At 37.6% G+C, this 21,809-nt stretch overlaps 1 protein-coding gene across 1 annotated transcript in view; it reads left to right on the top strand.

Moving 5' to 3' along the window:
• The first annotated feature begins 906 nt into the window (after positions 1 to 906).
• Positions 907 to 21,809, top strand: part of dve (SATB1_N and homeodomain domain-containing protein dve) — a 102,123-nt gene continuing 81,220 nt past the window's right edge. Inside the window, exon 1 of the mRNA XM_064692225.1 lies at positions 907 to 1,002. The gene's annotated coding sequence lies outside the window, so the exon portion shown is untranslated. The remainder of the gene's footprint in view (positions 1,003 to 21,809) is intronic.

Raw genomic sequence — 21,809 nt, 5'->3', positions numbered from 1 at the left:
CTATATTGGAAGATCGAGCGAGCGCTTATCGGACATTAACTGTTGGCATGCAGCATGGCCTTTCTATGCGATTTTCATTAAATCAAGAACCAATTGGCAAAAAGTGTTTTCTTAGCTTCCTGTTTGTTAAAGTTGACATATTGCACGAACAACGGAATCTCCTTTCTTTAGATACTTTGCTTGACTCGTATGTCTTTAAAATTTATTCGCCCTTCTACGAGATTCTCATAGACTCAGGGCATTTAAATTTAGAGTAAATTGTTTCATGTTATTTATAAAGCTGACATATTGCACCAAGAACGGAATCTCTTTTCGTTAGATACTTTGCTTGACGCGTATGTCTTTAAAATTCATTCGCCCTTCTACTAGATTCTCATGTTCTCAAGGCATACATTATTTAAATTTACTGTAGTTTGCCTATTATTATTTATAAAGTTGACGTTTGCACCAAGAACGGAATCCTTTTCTTTAGATACTATCTCGACTCTTATGTCTTCAAAATGCATTCGCCCTTCTACTAGATTCTCATAGTTTCGAGGCATACATAATTTAAATTTCACGCTAGTTATGATTGACTCTTATTTGTCAAATAGTTTGTAGACTTATTATATAGATAAATATTTAAATTAAGAAATTCTGTATATTCATTGGCACTTTTGACTCTTATGTCTTAAAAATCCATTCGCCCTTCTACTAGATTCTCATAGTTTCGAGGCATACATAACTTAAATTTCACTATAGTTACGATTGACTCTTATTCTTCGAATATTATAGAGATGAATATTTAAATTAAGAAATTCTGTATATTCATGGACACTTTTGAGTTATGAGCTAGGTCTCTGGCCATATTTCATATCTGCATAAGCAGCTAATTTAAAAAGCAATTTCAAAAACTTAATTTTTCAGCGATTATGTTTGTAAACAGCGACTGCTGCTGCTGCTGCTGTCCAGGACAAACCAGTTGGCACCAGAGTACCAGGAACCCAAAGAGAGGGCGTATCGGTAAGCTTTTTTTTCTTATTTTATCATGAACAAACATTGTAGCAGCCGTTGCCCAACCCCCACCCGCCCCTTCGCTCCCTTCCCTCATTCAACCACTTACCCAGCGAACGAAATGGTCTCAAATATGAATTTATTTTCCTTACTTTTCATCTCATTTCGTTGTTGTTGTTGCTGTTGTTGTTGTGGCTCTGTTGTGTTTTATGCTGTTTAAAAAGCATTTAAGTCCCTGTAAAGTGACCCTTTTAATTTTTCTTACGCTTCGTCGCATTGTTGCCTCTTAACAAAACCCATATCCCACCCATTTTGGGATTGTGATATTTCCGTCATTTCTCTTCATTTTTTTTTTCTGCTTTCTAATTTAATATATTCATGCGACGCGTATTTTGTTGCGGTTTGACACGCTTGTTCTGTCGTGATTCCCGATATCATCTGGGCGACTGTCATTGGGCATTATTCGAATTGGGGCTGGGGGGCAAAACATCTCAAGGATATGCTATGCATCATATTTATGTATTGCTGCTGCAAGCGTAGCATCAACATTTTAATTGCATTTACTTCTGGGAATTAACTTGTAAGTGCAAATTTATGCATCGATTTTTTGTGCTAATTGGATCCTTGAGCAGCTCATATGAAGAGCAAGATTTAAGAGGAGGGAAAATGTTGGCTCAATAGAATATTTGTAAATATAAAACAACTCAACTAAACATGTTCTAATTTATAGTTAACTAGTTATAGGGGTGGGAAATTTGACCTATCTCTATATAGAATATTTAAATGAATTTTAATTAAAATTAATGTTGCCAGATTTAGATGCCGAATTGATATAGAGGCCAAACCATGAAGAAAGAGCCAAACCTTATGAAAATCGGTTGAGTTTTGACCGAGTTATGGGGGTGGGGAATTTCGACCTATGTCTATATAGGATATTTAAGGGTACCATGTTTACATGAATTTTGACTAAAAATTGTGCTCCCAGATTTAGATGCCGAATTGATATAGAGGCCAAACCATGAAGAAAGACCCAAACCTTATGGAAATCGGTTGAGTTTTGACCGAGTTATGGGGGTGGGAAATTTCGACCTATGTCTATATGGAGCATTTGAGGGTACCATTTTCACATGAATTTTGACTAAAAATTGTGCTTCCAGATTTAGATGCCGGATTGATATAGAGGCCAAACCATGAAGAAAGATACAAACCTTATGGAAATCGGTTGAGTTTTGACCGAGTTATGGGGGTGGGAAATTTCGACCTATGTCTATATGGAGCATTTGAGGGTACCATTTTCACATGAATTTTGACTAAAAATTGTGCTTCCAGATTTAGATGCCGAATTGATCTAGAGGCCAAACCATGAAGAAAGAGCCAAACCTTATGGAAATCGGTTCAGTTTTGACCGAGTTATGGGGGTGGGAAATTTCGACCTATGTCTATATGGAGCATTTGAGGGTACCATGTACACATGAATTTTGACTAAAAATTGTGTTCCCAGATTTAGATGCCGAATTGATCTATAGGCCAAACCATGAAGAAAGGTCAGAACCTTATTGAAATCGGTTGAGTTTTGACCGAGTTATGGGGGTGGGAAATTTCGACCTATGCCTATACAGGATATTTAAGGGTACCATGTACACATGAATTTTGACTAAAAATTGTGTTCCCAGATTTAAATGCCGAATTGATCTAGAGGCCAAACCATGAAGAAAGAGCCAAACCTTATGGAAATCGGTTGAGTTTTGACCGAGTTATGGGGGTGGGGAATTTCGACCTATGCCTATACAGGATATTTAAGGGTACCATGTACACATGAATTTTGACTAAAAATTGTGTACCCAGATTTAGATGCCGAATTGATATAGAGGCCAAACCATGAAGAAAGAGCCAAACCTTATGGAAATCGGTTCAGTTTTGACCGAGTTATGGGGGTGGGGAATTTCGACCTATGCCTATACAGGATATTTAAGGGTACCATGTACACATGAATTTTGACTAAAAATTGTGTTCCCAGATTTAGATGCCGAATTGTTTTAGAGGCTAACCCATAAAGAAAGAGCCAAACCTTATGGAAATCGGTTGAGTTTTGACCGAGTAATAAGGGTAGGGAATTTCGACCTATGTGTATATAGGATATTTAAGGGTACCATGTACACATGAATTTTGACTAAAAATTGTGCTTCCAGATTTAGATGCCGAATTGATATAGAGGCCAAACCATGAAGAAAGAGCCAAACCTTATGGAAATCGGTTGAGTTTTGACCGAGTTATGGGGGTGGGGAATTTCGACCTATGCCTATACAGGATATTTAAGGGTACCATGTACACATGAATTTTGACTAAAAATTGTGTTCCCAGATTTAGATGCCGAATTGTTTTAGAGGCTAACCCATAAAGAAAGAGCCAAACCTTATGGAAATCGGTTGAGTTTTGACCGAGTAATAAGGGTAGGGAATTTCGACCTATGTGTATATAGGATATTTAAGGGTACCATGTACACATGAATTTTGACTAAAAATTGTGTTCCCAGATTTAGATGCAGAATTGATATAGAGGCCAAACCATGAAGAAAGAGCCAAACCTTATGGAAATCGGTTGAGTTTTGACCGAGTTATGGGGGTGGGGAATTTCGACCTATGCCTATACAGGATATTTAAGGGTACCATGTACACATGAATTTTGACTAAAAATTGTGTTCCCAGATTTAGATGCCGAATTGTTTTAGAGGCTAACCCATAAAGAAAGAGCCAAACCTTATGGAAATCGGTTGAGTTTTGACCGAGTAATAAGGGTAGGGAATTTCGACCTATGTGTATATAGGATATTTAAGGGTACCATGTACACATGAATTTTGACTAAAAATTGTGTTCCCAGATTTAGATGCAGAATTGATATAGAGGCCAAACCATGAAGAAAGAGCCAAACCTTATGGAAATCGGTTCAGTTTTGACCGAGTTATGGGGGTGGGGAATTTCGACCTATGCCTATACAGGATATTTAAGGGTACCATGTACACATGAATTTTGACTAAAAATTGTGTTCCCAGATTTAGATGCCGAATTGATATAGAGGCTAAACCATGAAGAAAGAGCCAAACCTTATGGAAATCGGTTGAGTTTTGACCGAGTTATGGGGGTGGGAAATTTCGACCTATGTCTATATGGAATATTTGAGGGAACCATTTTCACATGAATTATGGTTAAAAATTGTGTTCCTAGATTTAAATGCCGAATTGATAAAGAGACCAAACCATGAAGAAAGAGCCAAACCTTATGGAAATCGGTTGAGTTTTGACCGAGTTATGGGGGTGGGAAATTTCGACCTATGTCTATATGGAATATTTGAGGGTATCATTTTCCTACTACCATATTGGAATAAGAAACCGTCCAATTAATAGATTTATAGTATGGACTGCTCGCTCAGATATCTTAAAATCTAGTTTCTTCTTTGGGATTCGAAACCTTAACCGCTTGACTAAGATATCATAAAATCGAATTGTACTCTGGGAATCCCAGTTCTCAGCTTACTTGAACTCTTAGATATATCAAGACAATATATATATGGCAATATTATATATAACTTCAGACACTTTACTTTATCTATTAAGTTCTCCCAGTTGTTTAGTTCTCTCTATAGAATTTACTGCCAATTGTATAATGTCAAGCTAACTTCGAGCTTTCCTATAAAATTAATTTAGCTTCGAAATAAATTATGATTGTGGCCTAACATAAGTCCAACTATTGACTGCACAAACTAAATTATTTGGAAAATTACATGTACTTAGACGTTGGACTCTGGAAAAACTGAAACAATTGCAAGCTCGTAACAGCGAGACGAGGCAGCAAAAGCCAGGAGGGGAGGGAGGGAGGGAGAGAGGGTGGGGAAGGGGTAGCCCCAAAAAACCTGAGCCGGCGCCTGAGAAAATGCAAAAGTTTTCAAAAGCATATAAATTTCAGAGCGAATTGTTAGACAAGGACAAAAGGGAATTCGAAGGGCTTCAGTCGTCGTTGTCCTTCCGGTTGAGGGACATTGCGCGTAGCTTGGCATTAAACGTTTTCTAATTAAGTGCGCCACGGCGCATTGTCCTTATTGGCGCAGGAGCGGCAGGGGGAGAGGGTGGGGGGTGGGGCATTTTATTATTTTTATACGCTGCGAGTCAACAAGGATAATTATTGTTGTTTTTCCTTAAGATTTTATGCGCGCCGTCGATGTCCACGTCCAGCGATGCGTTTCATTTTCGATTTCAGTTCGTTTTTATATACTCAACAGAAAAAGGGGTATATTGTTTAGCTGAGAAGGTTTGTGACGGGCAAAGATGGAGTCCGATCGAATCTATCCCAGAATATCATTCCAATTAGTTGCGAATCGTTGTGCTACTTTGGACTTATTGAAACTAAGGGTAGCTCGTCGCTGAGCTGAGGGTATTTGCTAGTCGAGCACTCCAGCTTGTTGTTGTTCTTTAAGGGTGCGCGGCCTGCATAAAGGGGTAGAAATATTAGAAAATTTGACTGGTCTCGAGCCCTGCCCAAACGCTCCCAGGCGGGCTTATTGGATTAGAATGCGTCGCTGTCTATTAATTCGTACTCTTAATGCGCCTCCAAACTTTGGCTTCCTTCGCATTATTCCTATTTTTTATATCCGGCTGGGGTGTTCTTAAAAATACTTTGCCTGGCGTCTTGTATAATTCCTCACAATATAAAAAAAAAAAATGTAAAAGTATAAAAGACGCGATTATCGTTGTTCTGCTTCACATTTATAAAGCTCTCCAGCTCAGTTTTCCATCTCATTTTCTTTTAGGGGGGCGGGGAAAATCACGTGGACAGTTATTGAATATTCCGTTTTGTGTGCGCGCTTAATTATGAACTTTTTCTTTGACAAATGCATTGAGTTTTTCTTATAAATACAATTTTTTTTCTGTGTTTACGCTTTTTAATCTGCCTTTTAATTTCCTGTAAGTTTTCTTTGATGTCTCAACTTTTTTCTCGTTTCATTTTCACGCTGTTTACCAATTTGCACGGCAAAAATCACAAAAAAAAAAATAAATGAGAAGCTTATGTTTTTTTTTTTTTAATTAGCCTATCATTTGCTCTTCAAACTTTTCTATTAATGTTCGACAAATACGCACCAAATACGACTGGGCTTAAAAATAGAAAAAAAAACCTGTATTTATGGGGAAAATGTAAAAATAAATCGTTCTTACAAGTTTTGGCGCTTTCATCAAGAATAAATAAATAAATAAAATATAAAATAATTAATAATTAATTGTCAGGCTATCTCCTCAACTCCACAGAATCGGATTTATATTAATTTCTGATAGTCGCAGCCTTCAAATTTACCTCGAGTATATAAATTGTTTATTTAATAATATTAAAGTTGTAAATTGTTTGTGTAAATTGTGCCAACTTTCGGTAGATGCTGAAAGCTGGCAAATTTTATTCTTACGGGCATTCGATCCCCAAACTTCGTTGACGCAGAGAAATAGTTAAGAACAAGTAAGAGGGAGCTCCCGACTAGGGGATACTCTGAACCCTCGTCTTCCAATAGGCAATAAGTATAAAATGAAAGATAGTTGATATATATTTACTATTCTAGAAGCTACAAGTTTGGTGACTCTAGCTCATATTATTTGCCGAAATTGCTCAAAAAACAGGATTTCGATATCGCTTTTTATCAATTACTTGGAAACGGGGCAAGTTATCGAACATCGGAAACAAATTCGATCTGCGCGGGGACTAGGTGGACCTACAACTAAAATTTCAATAGATTCTGAAATCCTTGCGTTCATACAAACGGACAGACGGACGGACAGACGGACGGACGGACAGACGGACGGAGGGACAGACAGACGGACATGGCTAGATCGACTCGGCTGTTGATGCTGATCAAGAATATATATACTCTATGGGGTCGGAGATGCTTCCTTCTGCCTGTTACATACATTTGCACAAATACATTATACCCTATAAAAACCATAAAAACAAAGTTTATATTTTAAAAACTATTGTAAAAGCCCATTTAATTTATTTTCTTTTTTTGTGGGTTTCGCAAAATTTACTTAATAATAATAATAATAATAATAAAACGTCTCGATTAAACTTTGTCAATCATTTATCTTCAAGAAAATTAACTTTAAGTTCAATAAGTCTGCCAGCTGGCAAAAACTTGCTGGGAACTTAACTCTAAACAAAATTTCAATTGGACTGCAGTCGGCCGTGAAATAAACAAGAAATCACTTAATGCCAACAATTACATAACCAATTAGGACTTTTGGCTTTAGGCGAGATGCGACAGTCAGCCAAGGAGAAGGCGCTTAATTTTTGGTCAACGTCAGCGCCAAGACGAACTCGTTGGCATTGTGCCCCATAAAAACCAAACAGCAGAAAACTTTCAACAATGCAATGATGTATAAGAGGGGGGAGGGGAGGAGGGGGAACATATCAAGTCGATTACGTTTATGGAATATATAAATGAATGTATTTGCTTGTTGGTTGTTCTCTGTGCTCTGTTGGACAAAACGCCGCACACTAAGCTGGTCAACAAAAGGTTGCCAATTTGCTGGCTTGTTTGGCAGTTGATACTTGATATGCTTAGCAGGATAAGGGGCGCAAAAGTCCTTTCGGAAAACTGTTGCAATAGTTGTCAATGGCCGGACCTGGGCCAAAGTCCGTTTGATAAGCTACTTCAGCGCAGTTCTTCTTCTATCCTTGTTTTTTTTTTTTTTGACCGGACATGCTTAAAATATTTATGAAAATATGAAAAGCTGCCATAAAAAGCCGCCTCACACACACACACACAGGCATAAGCTGATATTGTCAAAAGGCAGCAGGCTTAACTAGGCGTATGCGTAATATAAACTAGCAGCAACATACACAAGCATGTGTGTGTGTGTGTGTGTGAGAGAAGATAAAGTCAGCAGCATGATAAATCATCGCTATAATATTTATAAAAAAAAAACAACAAGTATAAGCGGTTAGTTGCAGCAGACCGAATATTTAATACACTAGTTTGGCGAAGCTATCTTGAAGGGTGGAAAAAGTAAGAGAAAGATTCTTTTAATGTTAATCAGACTTGAGCTCAAATGTCTAAAGCAGGGTATAGCTCGTATCAGCCAAGTTTGGTTAAGATATCTTGGACTTAATCTTGGACTAATCGTTCCCATGGGCCAACTATCGACTCTTGATAATGATCACAAATATATATCCTATAAGAATATATATTCATGCTGAAATGGGAAGGTGAATGTTGACAAGATTTGGCTTAAAAGTGTGGAGCATCGTATGGCTCGTATAAGCCGAGTTTGGTTAAGATATCTGAACTTTACTTAACTTAATTTAATCTTGGACTAATCCTTGCCATGGAAGTGACCCGATCCGGTTTATTACAACAAACTTGAGGGCTGCAATAGAAGGGCGAACCAAACCAAAGTTTCATGACTATCGACACTTTATATAGATCAGAAATATATTTAATAAGAATATATGTACATCGTCTCTTGCCACGTGTTACACACCTCACGTCAAATTGAGAACACCCTCAGCAAGGGCATAAAGAGTCTAGAAAAAAAGCCAACTTGTTAGGGCAGCGCCCAGCAGCAGCATGTGTATATATAATCGAATTTTTATTGATACAAGCAGCTTACGTTGAAAGGATGCCGCTTACTGGCAGGACGAAGGGTAGACAAAGTTGGAAGGAATAAAAAATATACACTAATACGCATTTTTATCAATTGGTCAAGCAGAGAAGGGCGGGGGGCGTGGACTCAGACCTTTGCTACGTTCATTTCCTTATCAAGCTTTAATGCTGGACCATTCATGCGAGCGGGTTTCCTAAAAGTACGCTATGAATATGTTAGCATTAGTTTATGGCCCGGAATCAATTGGCTGGTAATTGCCACAGCTTATATGCATATATCTACATACAATAGCTGACTTTTTTTGCGAACTCAAGTCGGGCTGGACTCAAGACATTTGGCTTTTAATAAAAGTCCACGTTGGCAGCGAGCACTTCAAACTGTTTGTAACTCAATTAGAACAAAGGCAACGATGCGCTCCAGCTGAAGCTGGAGCTGGAGCAGCTCTTCCTGGAGCTGCTGTTGCCTCTGCTTAGAAGCAAGAAAGCGCCCGAGCCGAGACCAAGCACAACCCATAAAGAAAGGCAAAAATTGTTGATAATTCATTTTGAATACACTAACCGAGGGCATATGAACTTTGCTTGAAACTAAACACTGGCATTACATTACATTACATATATTACATTACATTACATTACATTACATTACATTACATTACATTACATTACATTCCATTACATTCCATTACATTACATTACATTACATTACATTACATTACATTACATTACATTACATCACATTACATTACATTACATTACATTACATTACATTACATTACATTACATTACATTACATTACATTACATTACATTACATTACATTACATTACATTACATTACATTACATTACATTACATTACATTACATTACATTACATTACATTACATTACATTACATTACATTACATTACATTACATTACATTACATTACATTACATTACATTACATTACATTACATTACATTACATTACATTACATTACATTACATACATTACATACATTACATACATTACATACATTACATACATTGCATACATTACATACATTACATACATTACATACATTACATTACATTACATTACATACATTACATACATTACATACATTACATACATTACATACATTACATTACATTACATTACATACATTACATACATTACATACATTACATACATTACATTACATTACATTACATACATTACATACATTACATACATTACATACATTACATACATTACATACATTACATACATTACATACATTATATATGTATATCATATATATATCTAAGTTTATCAACCTTTATTTATATCAGAAGCAATATATTTCAGTAATCTATCTATATCCTTTAGTAACATAGAGTATTTAAAGCTTCGTTGTGGAGCATGTAAAATTTTTTTTATTGTTTAGAATAACTTTGACGTCGACGCGTCGACGTTTGCTGACAAGACGTCGACGCTGAGCTGATGATGATGTTGTTGTTGTTGTTCTTCTTGTTGATGATGTTCTACTCGCAACCCTTTCTGGGTGGTCTCTGGTGTTAGCGGGAAAGGGGGCGGGGGCGGGGGCGGGGTAGACGGTTATGGCTATGTGTTTGGGTGCGTATGATGGAAGCGCCAGCTATCTTGATAAGATTAATCAAATTTTCATGGAATGCTCTCGCTTTGTGCTCGCACAAAGTAGCAGAAAATATGCTTGGCGTGTAAAAAGGATTTATGCGTAATTATATAGGAAAAGCGTAAAGGAAAGCGACCCCCCCCCCCCCCCCCCCAACCCTCCAAAGTTCTTGATGCAAATATAAGTCGCAAATCAAAAGCTTGACGTTGACAGCGCTAAGAAGTCCCATTCGGAGTTGGAGGCGTAGGCGGGCGGGGTTCACTTGCGAAAGGGCGGCTTTTAGTTTCACCTTTCTTTTGTTTTGCATACTTTTTGGCAGCGCTCTTAATTAGCTGCGCTCGGAATGAAGAAGAAGCGCCCGAATTGGCCGGGTTGTCGCATATATGGAGCTCTATATATCCCTGTAGATGTGTGCACAGGCACAAGCACACAAATTAAAACCACAAAATAAGTCTTGAGGCAAAGTCTTGGTGTACTTCTAAGTTGTAGTCGCAGTTGTAGTTTTCTCTGCAAAGTGCCAGTCATTGAGTATTTGCATTAAAAATGAGAGAGACGCCGAAAAGCCGCTTACAGTGGTACCCAATTGCTTTGAAAATTGGCATCCCAAAAAAACATTGATCGATTGTCGAAGGGGTGCGAACAGGTCCTGGGACTAACAAACATTCCATTTATTTCATTTGAGAAATAAACTCTTCAGCATATTCAGCTGAGTGAGGTTTTATTATAGTAAGGTAGAGGTATTTCCATTTGAAATCTATTTATATAAGAGCTTTAAACTATTTATTTTATTTTTTATAAAAAAACCATTGTTCAACTATTTTTACCCAAAGAAACAACATATTGTTTGGCCTTTTATTGAAAGTAGGAAGTTCTTTCATGATTGATAAATTTGTAAATTAGATTTTTACATATATTTAATATATATTTTGCAGCTTTAACCGAAATTATTTCAACAGTTTTACAACACTGTTTTAAAGCTAGTTCATTTATTCATAGTTGGAGTTTTATTATATTTAAGTAGAGGTATTCCCATTTGACCTTCTTTGAGCTCAGTACGAATTTATTTATATAAGAGCCTTAAACTACTTTTTTTTATAAAAAAAAAAATTTTTTAATTATTTTTACCCTAAGAAAAATATTTATTTGATATTTTCTTGAAAGTAGGAAACCCTCTCACAATTGATTAATTTGTATAGTTTTACAACACTGCATCATAGTTAGTTCATTTATTCACAGTTGAGCCTTCTTTCGGAACTAGTTTGGTTTAAGAAGTTATTTGATTGAAAGTTGGAAACCCTCTCACAATTGATAAATTTGTAAATTACTAAACTGTGAGCTTAACATAGATTTGTACATATATTTAATATATATTTTTTAGTTCCAATCAAAATTATTTCAACAGTTTTACAACACTGCATCACAGCTAGTTAGTTCATTTATGCACAGTTGAGCCTTCTTTCGGAACTAGTTTGGTTTAAATAGTTGTTTCCAAGAACTTTTGCGTTACCACTGTGGCAAAGAAATGAAGATTTTGGCAAACAAATATAAAATGTAAAACTAAATTTGCACATTACCCGGAGAACATGTGCCATCACCACGATTTCCAGAACAACAACAACAACAATAACAGGAAAAGCAACGAGAACAACTCGAAACCCCACCAAAAACGTGAAAAAGGTAAATGGTAAATGCGAGCAGCAGGCAACGGAAACAGTTTTTGGGTTTTGGCCATAGTCGACGCTTAAGGTACACAGGAAATAAACGTATATATAAACATATAGATACGTATATAAAGCAGAAGCTATTAGCTGGCAGCCGCAGGAGCAGAAAGAAATAAGGACTTAACTATCTTGACAACTACTTTCCGCTTGACAAGCAATTTCCACATAGATAAATTGAAGCAGCAAACGTCGAAAAAAACTGGCAAAAATATTTAAAAACCAGTAAGCATGGTCTAAGGCGGAGTGAACGACTAGGAGATACCCTCCAAGCCAGAGGACACGCATGGGAAATGGGATCGTCGGAGCTTACAGTCCGATCTTTAGGGAATTTGCAGAATTTGAATATGGGAAGTTTGTTTGTCTTTAAAATCGGAGCTTACAGTCCGATCTTTAGGGAATTTGCAGCATTTTAATATGGGAAGTGGTTTCGGCTTTAAAATCGGAGCTTACAGTCCGATCGATAAGAAATGTGCAGAATTTCATCTTTAAAATCGGTGCTTTAAGTCCGATCTTTAGGGAATTTGCAGAATTTGAATATGGAAAGTTTGTTTGTCTTTAAAATCGGAGCTTACAGTCCGATCTTTAGGGAATTTGCAGCATTTGAATATGGGAAGTGGGTTCGTCTTTAAAATCGGAGCTTTCAGTCCGATCTTTAAGAAATTTGCAGAATTTTTATATGGTATACAAAAGCGTATGCCAAATATCAAGGTTCTATCTTAATAATTTTGTCCAATTTAAGGCAGGAATCGGGAATAGATATCTGAGGAGTGAAATCTTTAACATCTATGTGTACTATGCGAGAGCCTACATTCTAAGTTTGTTTAGCTAGCTTCCATAATTCTCGAGTTATTTTTATCAAATCACATTTGGTCACATCGTAGTCTCCAGATTTTATTATAGGAATATATTTTAAGAGAGTTACTTTCTTCCTGGCTGTTATATACATTTGCACTAAAAAAGGAAACCCTTTTTTACCCTTCAATTTTGTTTTTAGGGCATAAATAGATGAAAAAACATAGCAAGGTAAAGAAAAACTAAATTAGCAGCTAAATAATTGCAGCAAACGCTGCGTATACGTAACGTATGCAGCGCCATATATAGCCCAGCATATAGCTAGCAGGTGAGGGGAGGGAGGTGCGGGGGGCACCGAGCCCAAAGTGTGAGCCGTCGACATGAAACGGAAACTAAGTTGAAGCCGGCACAAAATGCATTTCAGCTCTGTGGCACTTAAAAGGCAGCCGAGAGCGAGAGAGAAGGAGAGGGAGGGGAGAGAGATAGTTAAGTCGATATCGCAGCAGCAGTTTCCGTCCGAAAGCAGGAATTTGCTTGACATTTTCATTAGTGCGGCACAGCCACAAACACTTTGCCAGGACCAGGAGCGGAAGGGGGAGCGGGAGGGGGAGCTGGCTGAAGGCAGACGCCCAGCTCGAGCTCGAGCTGGAGCTGGAGAGACCGACGCGATGTTTGCGGTTTGATGCAGAAATAAAAATAGCAATAGCAGGCAGGCTGCCACGGCAAGGCAAGGCAAGGCAAGGCTGGCAAGGATTCAGTGGCAAGGACACACACAGAGAGAAAGAGAGAGAGAGGGAGAGAGAGAGAGCGAGAGCGAGGCATAGTCGTAACCAGCCCGCACACATAAACCCATTTGGCATGGCTTATTATTGGGGTTTGGCCCGCTCGAAGACAGTTGAGTTGTCAACCAAAACCCAACCCCAACCCCAACCCAACCCCAACTCCAACTCCAAGCCCATCTATCGAGTCCGAGTCGCAACGCTCGGTTCACATCTTGATTTCGCACTCAGCGCCTGTGGCGCAGCTCTGCTCTGCTCTGCCTAATGTTGTGGGAAATTGCATTAATTATTCTATTAGCAGCGTAATTCGTTCTTAATTGCATGATAAACTTTATTGCCTTTTAGGAGGATTGAGTGCGTCCCCATACCCGAACCCATGCCTCCCCATTCCTACCCCAGATATTCGCACTACAAATATGAGCATAAGTAGTCGTCGGTATTCCAGTCGGCGAAGCATAAGTACACATTTATTTCACTTAAATGGACATCTTAGATGAAGCAAGAGACTTGAGATTCCGTGTGTGTGGAACAGTTTATGTTGCTTCTGCTGAACGTATCCTGATACGGGCGGATTTGTGAGCATTTAGTGCGAAGTGCCGCTTAGTTTATAGGAATGTTAGATTAGGTGTTGTCTTCCTACATAAGTTGATTATTGGATTTCTTAATAAGCAAAATATATATTTAAAAAAAAAAAAAAGATTGTTGGCAATATAGATTCTTCTTCGTCTTCTGTTAGGGCTTCCTCAATTCTCAGTTTCGTCTAAAATGATCAAGAATTATCGCCCCTTAACATATTAGATTATTATTATTATCATTAGTATTACTATTATAATTATTAGTATTATTATTAGCATTATTATTATTAATATTATCATTATTTTTGATCACGTTTTCTTAATATTATCATTAGTATTACTATTATAATTATTAGCATTATTATTATTAATATTATAATTATTAGCATTATTATTATTAATATTATCATTAGTTTTAAAATTACATTAGTTTTGATCACGTTTTCTTAATATTATCATTAGTATTACTATTATAATTATTATTATTATTAGCATTATTATTATTAATATTATCATTATTTTTTATTATTATTATTAGCATTATTATTATTAATATTATCATTATTTTGAAAATTACATTAGTTTTTATCACGTTTTCTTAATATTATCATTAGTATTACCATTATAATTATTATTATTATTATTAGCATTATTATTATTAATATTATCATTATTTTTAAAATTACATTAGTTTTTATCACGTTTTCTTAATATTATCATTAGTATTACTATTATAATTATTATTATTATTATTAGCATTATTATTATTAATATTATCATTATTTTTTATTATTATTATTAGCATTATTATTTTTAATATTATCATTATTTTTAAACGACAATAGTTTTTATCACGTTTTCTCCACGAAACTTTCTCTTCCCCCAAATTAAATCGTTGCTTTCAGGATACCTTCGGGAACTCACTGAATATTCCCAGCTATGTGTAGGGGCTTAACTGGTCGGACAGGCAGTAAAATTTCCCCCAAAGGGTGGTCACTATCTCTTTTTCCTATCTACTTAACACTCTATATACATATCTAGTATACATTTCTTTACTTTATCAATAACTTCTTTCATTCCTTTTTCATATTTATTGAATTTTCTTAAATAATAAAGTAAATTAAGATTATTTCTATACCCTGAACCCATTGAAAATGTGTAAAAAGGGTATAATGTGCTTGTGCAAATGTATGTAACAGGCAGAAGGAAGCATCTCCGACCCCATAAAGTATATATATTCTTGATCAGCATCAGCAGCCGAGTCGGTCTAGCCATATCCGTCTGTCTGTCCGTCTGTCCGTCTGTCTGTCTGTCCCTCCGTCCGTCTGTCCGTTTGTATGAACGCAAGGATCTCATAACCTATAAGAGCTACAGACTTGAAATTTTAGCTGTAGGTCCTCCTAGTGCCCGCACAGATCGAGTTTCTTTCCGATATTCGATGACTTGCACCGTTTCCAAGTAATCGATAAAAATCGATATCGAAATCCTGTTTTTTGAGCAATTTCGGCAAATAATATGAGCTAGAGTCGCCAAACTTGACATGTAGCTTCTAGAATAGTATAGATATATATCAAGTATCTTTCATTTTATACCTATCGCCTGTTGGAAGAAGAGGTTTCAGGGTATCCCCTAGTCGGGAGCTTCCGACTAGAACCTCTTACTTGTTAATTATTACTTAAGAACACTTTTTTCTCCACTATCAAAATTAGCTGCAAATAAGACACAATCTGATTGCTTTGTCCGATGATGCATATATATATTTTCTGCTTGGGCAATATCCCACTCGACTATTCCAGAATATAGCTCTTAACAGATAAGTTTAAGTCGCAGAAGTGCAACTGGTTGCATTTGTGTGTTTTTTTTTTAGCTACTTGATTAGTGTGTCAATATATTTTTGTGTATTTAGCTTTTGTTTACCTTTATTGATTAGCTGCGATTTGGAGCTAGAGACAAAGGTGTCGCATTGAGTGAGACACTTGAATCTAGCCGTGAGTTTGCCATTATCTAAGTGAAATCCAATTAAGCTTTATCGCCTCAAATTAATCAAAAACAGCTGAACACAATAGCTGAGCAAATAGAATCGCAGCCCAAGTCAATATTAATCAAATCAGCAGCGCCTTAAGTTGCCGCGATACCCCTAATGCAATTGCCTACCCCCCTTTGCCACGGCACTTGAGGTCGCAATTTAGCTGAGATACAGATAATATTTGATAACTGGAGATAGAGATAGAGAAAGCTCAAAATGAAAATTGTGTTTGTTCGCATTTTAAGCGCAATTTGTTTTGATTTTGAAAACGACGTTTTTTTCACTGTTTATTTTTAGTTCGAGTCCGGTTGAGAGTTCGAGTCCTGCTTTTCAGGGGTGGGTTTCATCCCGGCGTTGGTTTTCATCCCGTTTTGATTTTGACCACACGGCTGACCAATATTTGCATATTCTGCGGCTGTTCCTAAAAAATTGTCACTGCGGCCTCCGGTTGACCATATCCGGGCACATTTCACCTGTTTCCGCTTTTCATGCAATTAATTTAATTATGTGCTCAACTGTGTTGAGTCTCCCCCTCTCTCTCCCCTACCCCTCTCTCCCCCCCTCTCGCTCTCTCCTCATTAGTTGTTTTTGCCTGGGACTACAAACTTGTTGCAGCTTTTGTAGTGCGCTCTAAATGAGATGCTTTTAGCCGTTAATGAAAATGTGCAAATTGAGTTGTCCAGCCACGAGAAGTTTTATATGTTATATAAATACATATATATATATATAAACTTATCTATATATGTAGGTTAACATGACGTGACTTTGCCTTCGCGTGGAGGCAAATTAATTATAATATATATATATAGAAAAAGTTACTCTCGCTTGTTAAGGTAACCTATAAAAATGTGATTAAAGCGTATTTTAAAGTGCAACAGCGAAAGGAGAAATGCATAAAGATAGTGAAGTCGGCTCAGAAGTAATTTAGGGAGTATTTTCCTAGACAAGACCCAACTAAAAGGTTTCAGATCGAATCCCAGTCAAGAAATGTCCTTAAAAAAAATCAAGAAAAATATTTTCCAGATTTAGCTTGATTCGATTTGACAAGCTGCAAAATGTGCTGCTTTAATTGATTACAATTTTGCGCTGCGATTTAAAATCAAAGTCAAGCATTATTGAAATAAGTAAATAGATTTCAAAAGAGCAACAAACGCCGCTCACATTCCCCGTGGGACCGGACTCTCAAAGGGACAGACAGACAGACAGACAGACAGATACCCAGACCGAGACCGAGACCTCGATGGTAGAGCAAACAGAGTCAAGTGCTGCCAGAGTGCGACGCGTGTTGTTTGCCGTTGACGGCGTTGCCAGATGTTGCCGTGGAGTCAACCAAAGGATCAGCCCACACAGTTTACTGATTGGATATATAACTTAGATTCCTCTTATTCTTTATTTTTGACCAAGTCCAAGCAAATATGGAGATATGTGGATAGATAGCCGCTATCTTTTTAATTAGGGATTTGTCAAACAGAACGACAACAAACTCCGGACAACCTCAATGTCGCATCCCCAACCCCAACCCCAACGATGGCCAATTGTAGTCTCTGCTCTGATCGCGATAAGCGATCAACACGCCTGTCAACATTGTTTGACGGCAACACCAAAGAGCCCAGTTACGGCTATAGCTACGATTCAATTGCGGCTATTACTCACAAGAGGAACAGTGAGAGAGAGAGAGCGAGAGATAGAGAGAGCGTGTGGCAGATATTTTTAGTCCAACTTGGCTCACCTCAGACATCAGCAGCGGCATCAATTCCAGTACAGTGCTCACTCGATAGTGAGCGATTTTCACAATGGGCACTTGTTAAAAAAAAATTTAGTTGACATTTTCAATGCTTCAAATTCGATTCTTACAAAAACTTTTCATTATAAAGCTTTTTAATTAATTGCACTTTTTATTTATAGACCAATTATATAGTTTCATTAAAGAAATCCACGACAATTAGTGGGAAAACGGGTGGAAAAAACTAAAAATGCAGTTCACATTGTCAACGCTTCAAATTCGTTTACTTACAAGAACTTTTAATTATAAAGCTTTAAGGCTACTTGCCTGATTTATAAATATAAATATTAGTTATTCTCATTTAAGAAATCCACGAAATTCAGTGGGAAAAAAGCGTGGAAAAAAGTACCAAGAGTAGAAGTAATAATTTTCGTCCCGTCGACTTCAAATTTAATTTTATAGCTCTACATTAAATATGTTTCCTCCTTAATATATATATACAAATTATATATTTCCATTAAATAAATCCACGACATTCAGTGGAAAAAGGGTGGATTAAAGTATAAAGAGCAAAACTTAAAGTTTTGTTCCATCGAATATAAGGAATTTAATTTCATAGCTCTGCATGAAATTTGTTTCCACCTTAAAGAAATCCACGACATTCAGTGGAAAATTGGTGACTACATTTTCGTCCCATTGTTTTCAAATTCAAATGATTTGGCTCTATCTAAAAATTTTATAAATATTGTTCCTTGAATTTATAAATTTTTGATATATCGCAAGTAGAGTAATGCAATTTCTTCTCAAGGACCTAGCACCTCTCGTGCATGGTCACAATTAGCGAGCGAGCACTGTACTTGGTTATTTTCATTGTCAAAACGCGAGCTCACAAGCTGAAAGTCAAGCGCTTCTTCTTCTTCTTCGTCATCTTTTTATCTCTTATCAATGAGAAATTTACAAATCGATACTCGTCGTATCTTGTTGGATGGCGTGTTTTTCACGGCACTCGCAGAGCGTTTGAAGATGCCGTAAACGAAGCGTGGGATGGGCGGAAAACTGGCGAACTGCGGCTCGGCATTGGGTTTGGGGTAGGGGTAGGGGGAGGATGTCTAGCGGTTAACGGTGGGTGGTGTGCGGCACAATCAGTGCCACATCCGATGCAGATACGGACGCGATATTAACACAGCCGAGCATGGAATTTATCTATTGATTTGTTGAGTGTTTCTTTTGCTTTGTGTTGGCATCAGTATCAGTTAAATCAATTAAGGCTTTCAAGTGGAACTTTTGCCGATCGCCGTACCGTGCCGTACCGTACCTTGCCTTGCCGTGCGACATGCTTTACCAATGTTATGGGCATAGCTATCGGTATCGGGTATCGTTGGTATCGCCCCTATTGGATGTACTTGCGCCTTGTTCTCTAGTCGCTTTCAATTACCTCAAGTGGTAAATGTGGTTATTCCATTTAATCATGGGGTGTGGGGCATGCGACATCAGCCTCACAGCCAACCAAACATTGTCGGCTAATGTGTCACCTTTTCTTTCTTTTTTTTTCCCCCCAATACTAATTGAAGTGCGCTTTTTGCCGCCTCAAGGTTGCGCCCCAAGCTAACTAACTGTATCTTTATAAAAAGGCGACAAGAAATAAGAGAGTATTTAAAATAAGTGACTGTGAGATACCCTGCACTCAACGGCAAGCTACGTGAAAAGCTTCGGACTTCATAGTCCGATCTTTATGAAATTTTCAGGGCATTCTTCTTATACTAGTATAATTCTGTCTGTCTGTCTGCACTAGCTTACTTACTGTATTATTGTAAAATACGACAAAAAATACGAGAATTTTAAAATAACAGACTGTGAGATACCCTGCACCCATCGCCAAGCTACTTGCATAGCTTCGGCCTTTATAGTCCGATCTTTATGAAACTTTCAGGCCACATATATGGCCCAATGTGTGTAAATACCAAAAGGACAAGCCTTAAGCTGTAAAACTGAGTACTTTTTTATATGTACTCTCACATAGAGACAGATTGAGAAACGGGCATATCCACATACTGATCAAGTATGTATAAATATGGGATCAGATATGCTTTCTTCTGCCTGTTTTATGCATCGAATTTCCTTTAATGTTCTACTATGGTCATCATAAATTATAAATAAATTTTAAAATATTCTAAAATATGTAAAAAATTTATATCTTTAGAACTTTGCATATTCTTCGGATATTAGTATTAACTCTGGAATTCCAGTTCCCGAGCTATCAAATATAACTAGATTGAAACTAAATTCAAATTTTGATCAACAATCTAAAACTATTCTTAAATTAAAAAAAAAAAAATTATTATATTGGAATTCCAATTTTCCAGGCAGCAAATATAACTCATACTTTAATTAATTATAAATAATTTAAATTTTTTATCGAGTTTTAAATTATGCTTATTTTAATATAATCCTTATAATTTTGAATATTTTTTCGGATATTAGTATTATCTCTGGAATTCCAAGCAAATATAACTAATATTATTTTCCCTTTAACTGGGATTAATTTAAATTATGAACATTTAGACCCAATATTTGGTATTATTCGAATTTTATGCTGGATTAGTTGACTTTATATAAAAATCTCTCTAAAATGTTGCGTGTAATTAAAATATAAACTCGTTTAGCTCCATTTTACAGCATATTCCCCAAATTTTATTTACGCCCCAATATATATACTATATACTGTTATTCCTTATGTACAAATACACTCGAAAAAAAAGGGGCATAAAGCGCTGCGAAATAAAAATCAAGTAAAACCCAAAAATTAGCGCAGGCGCATTTGCTTGCCGCTTGCAACGAGCTTGTTCGGCTGAGAAGAGCTCCCCAATGGCACCGCCAGGCGACACCCCTCCCCGCAACCCGCACCCCTCCCTACCTCCCCTTTTGCCTGGGGCAACATTGGCAATGTCAATACTTGAGCCAAGCGAATGGCAGCACTTCAGTTCGGCTATGTACGAAATGCACACAGATCCACAGCAAGGATAATGCTGCCACACACACACGCACACACACACACACACGTACACACATATGCTTTGGCTGTGGCTTTAATCAAAATGCTGGCAACACGAACTGGTTGGCTGTTGGCCAAAAAGCAAGACGACGTCTCGCCGCGCTATGTGCTTTATATAGGGTATATATACATATATACATGCATGTGTGTGTGTGTGTGTGTGTGTGTGCTGGCAGGACGACGACGCCGGGTGATAAGCCACAGCAACACCAGCCTGGGTGGCGCAGAGACATCAGCCCGAAAAAAAAGGCGGAAATGTCAAGTTGACGCTCTGCGCCGGAAGTGCTCAGCACGATAGAGAGGACAATGCCACAGTTGCTCCCTCTGCTTCCCCCAGCTTCCACCCGCCTGGTGTCGCTTTCGTATCCTTCTCAGCCATTATAACCATTACCCACCAGGCCCGGCTAGTTTGGGGTTGGGCGGTTTAATCAACAATCAAATCAGAAATCAAAAACTTAATGAATGTCCTTTTGTCATTATGATGCCAGCCGACAACGGCAACGCTGATGATCATCATCATCATGTTGTTGATGATGATGATGACGAGTCCTGCTGGCATTATGTGTACCCTGTACGTGGCAGGACTCTGACGCGGCAACGACGGCAACGACCGTTTACGCGGCTGAATGTTGGCACATTGAGTAATAACAATAATAAGTGGACGTCCCCCCCACCCAAGTGGCCAGAGGGGGAGGGGGGGGGGGTAGCAGCAGGTTCGCCTGCGGTCCATTTGCCATGTTTGTTGTTGAAAATTTCCACACGTTATATTCTATGTCGCCGCCGCCCCCCCTGTCCCTCCCCCCCCCCCCCTGTTCCAGTCTATAGCAAAAAAGAAAAGCACAGCAGCCGGCAGCCAAGAACTTTAATAAAATTATTGATTTTCCCTTGGCGGGCTTCACAG

This window comes from Drosophila montana, unplaced genomic scaffold (assembly GCF_035044405.1).
Source record: "Drosophila montana isolate Dmon_TW-CO22-7 unplaced genomic scaffold, ASM3504440v1 contig_3529_1, whole genome shotgun sequence".
In the NCBI taxonomy this organism is placed as follows: Eukaryota; Metazoa; Arthropoda; class Insecta; order Diptera; family Drosophilidae; genus Drosophila; species Drosophila montana.
Note: the sequence above shows the minus strand (reverse complement) of the source record. Positions and strands in the feature narration are given on the sequence as shown.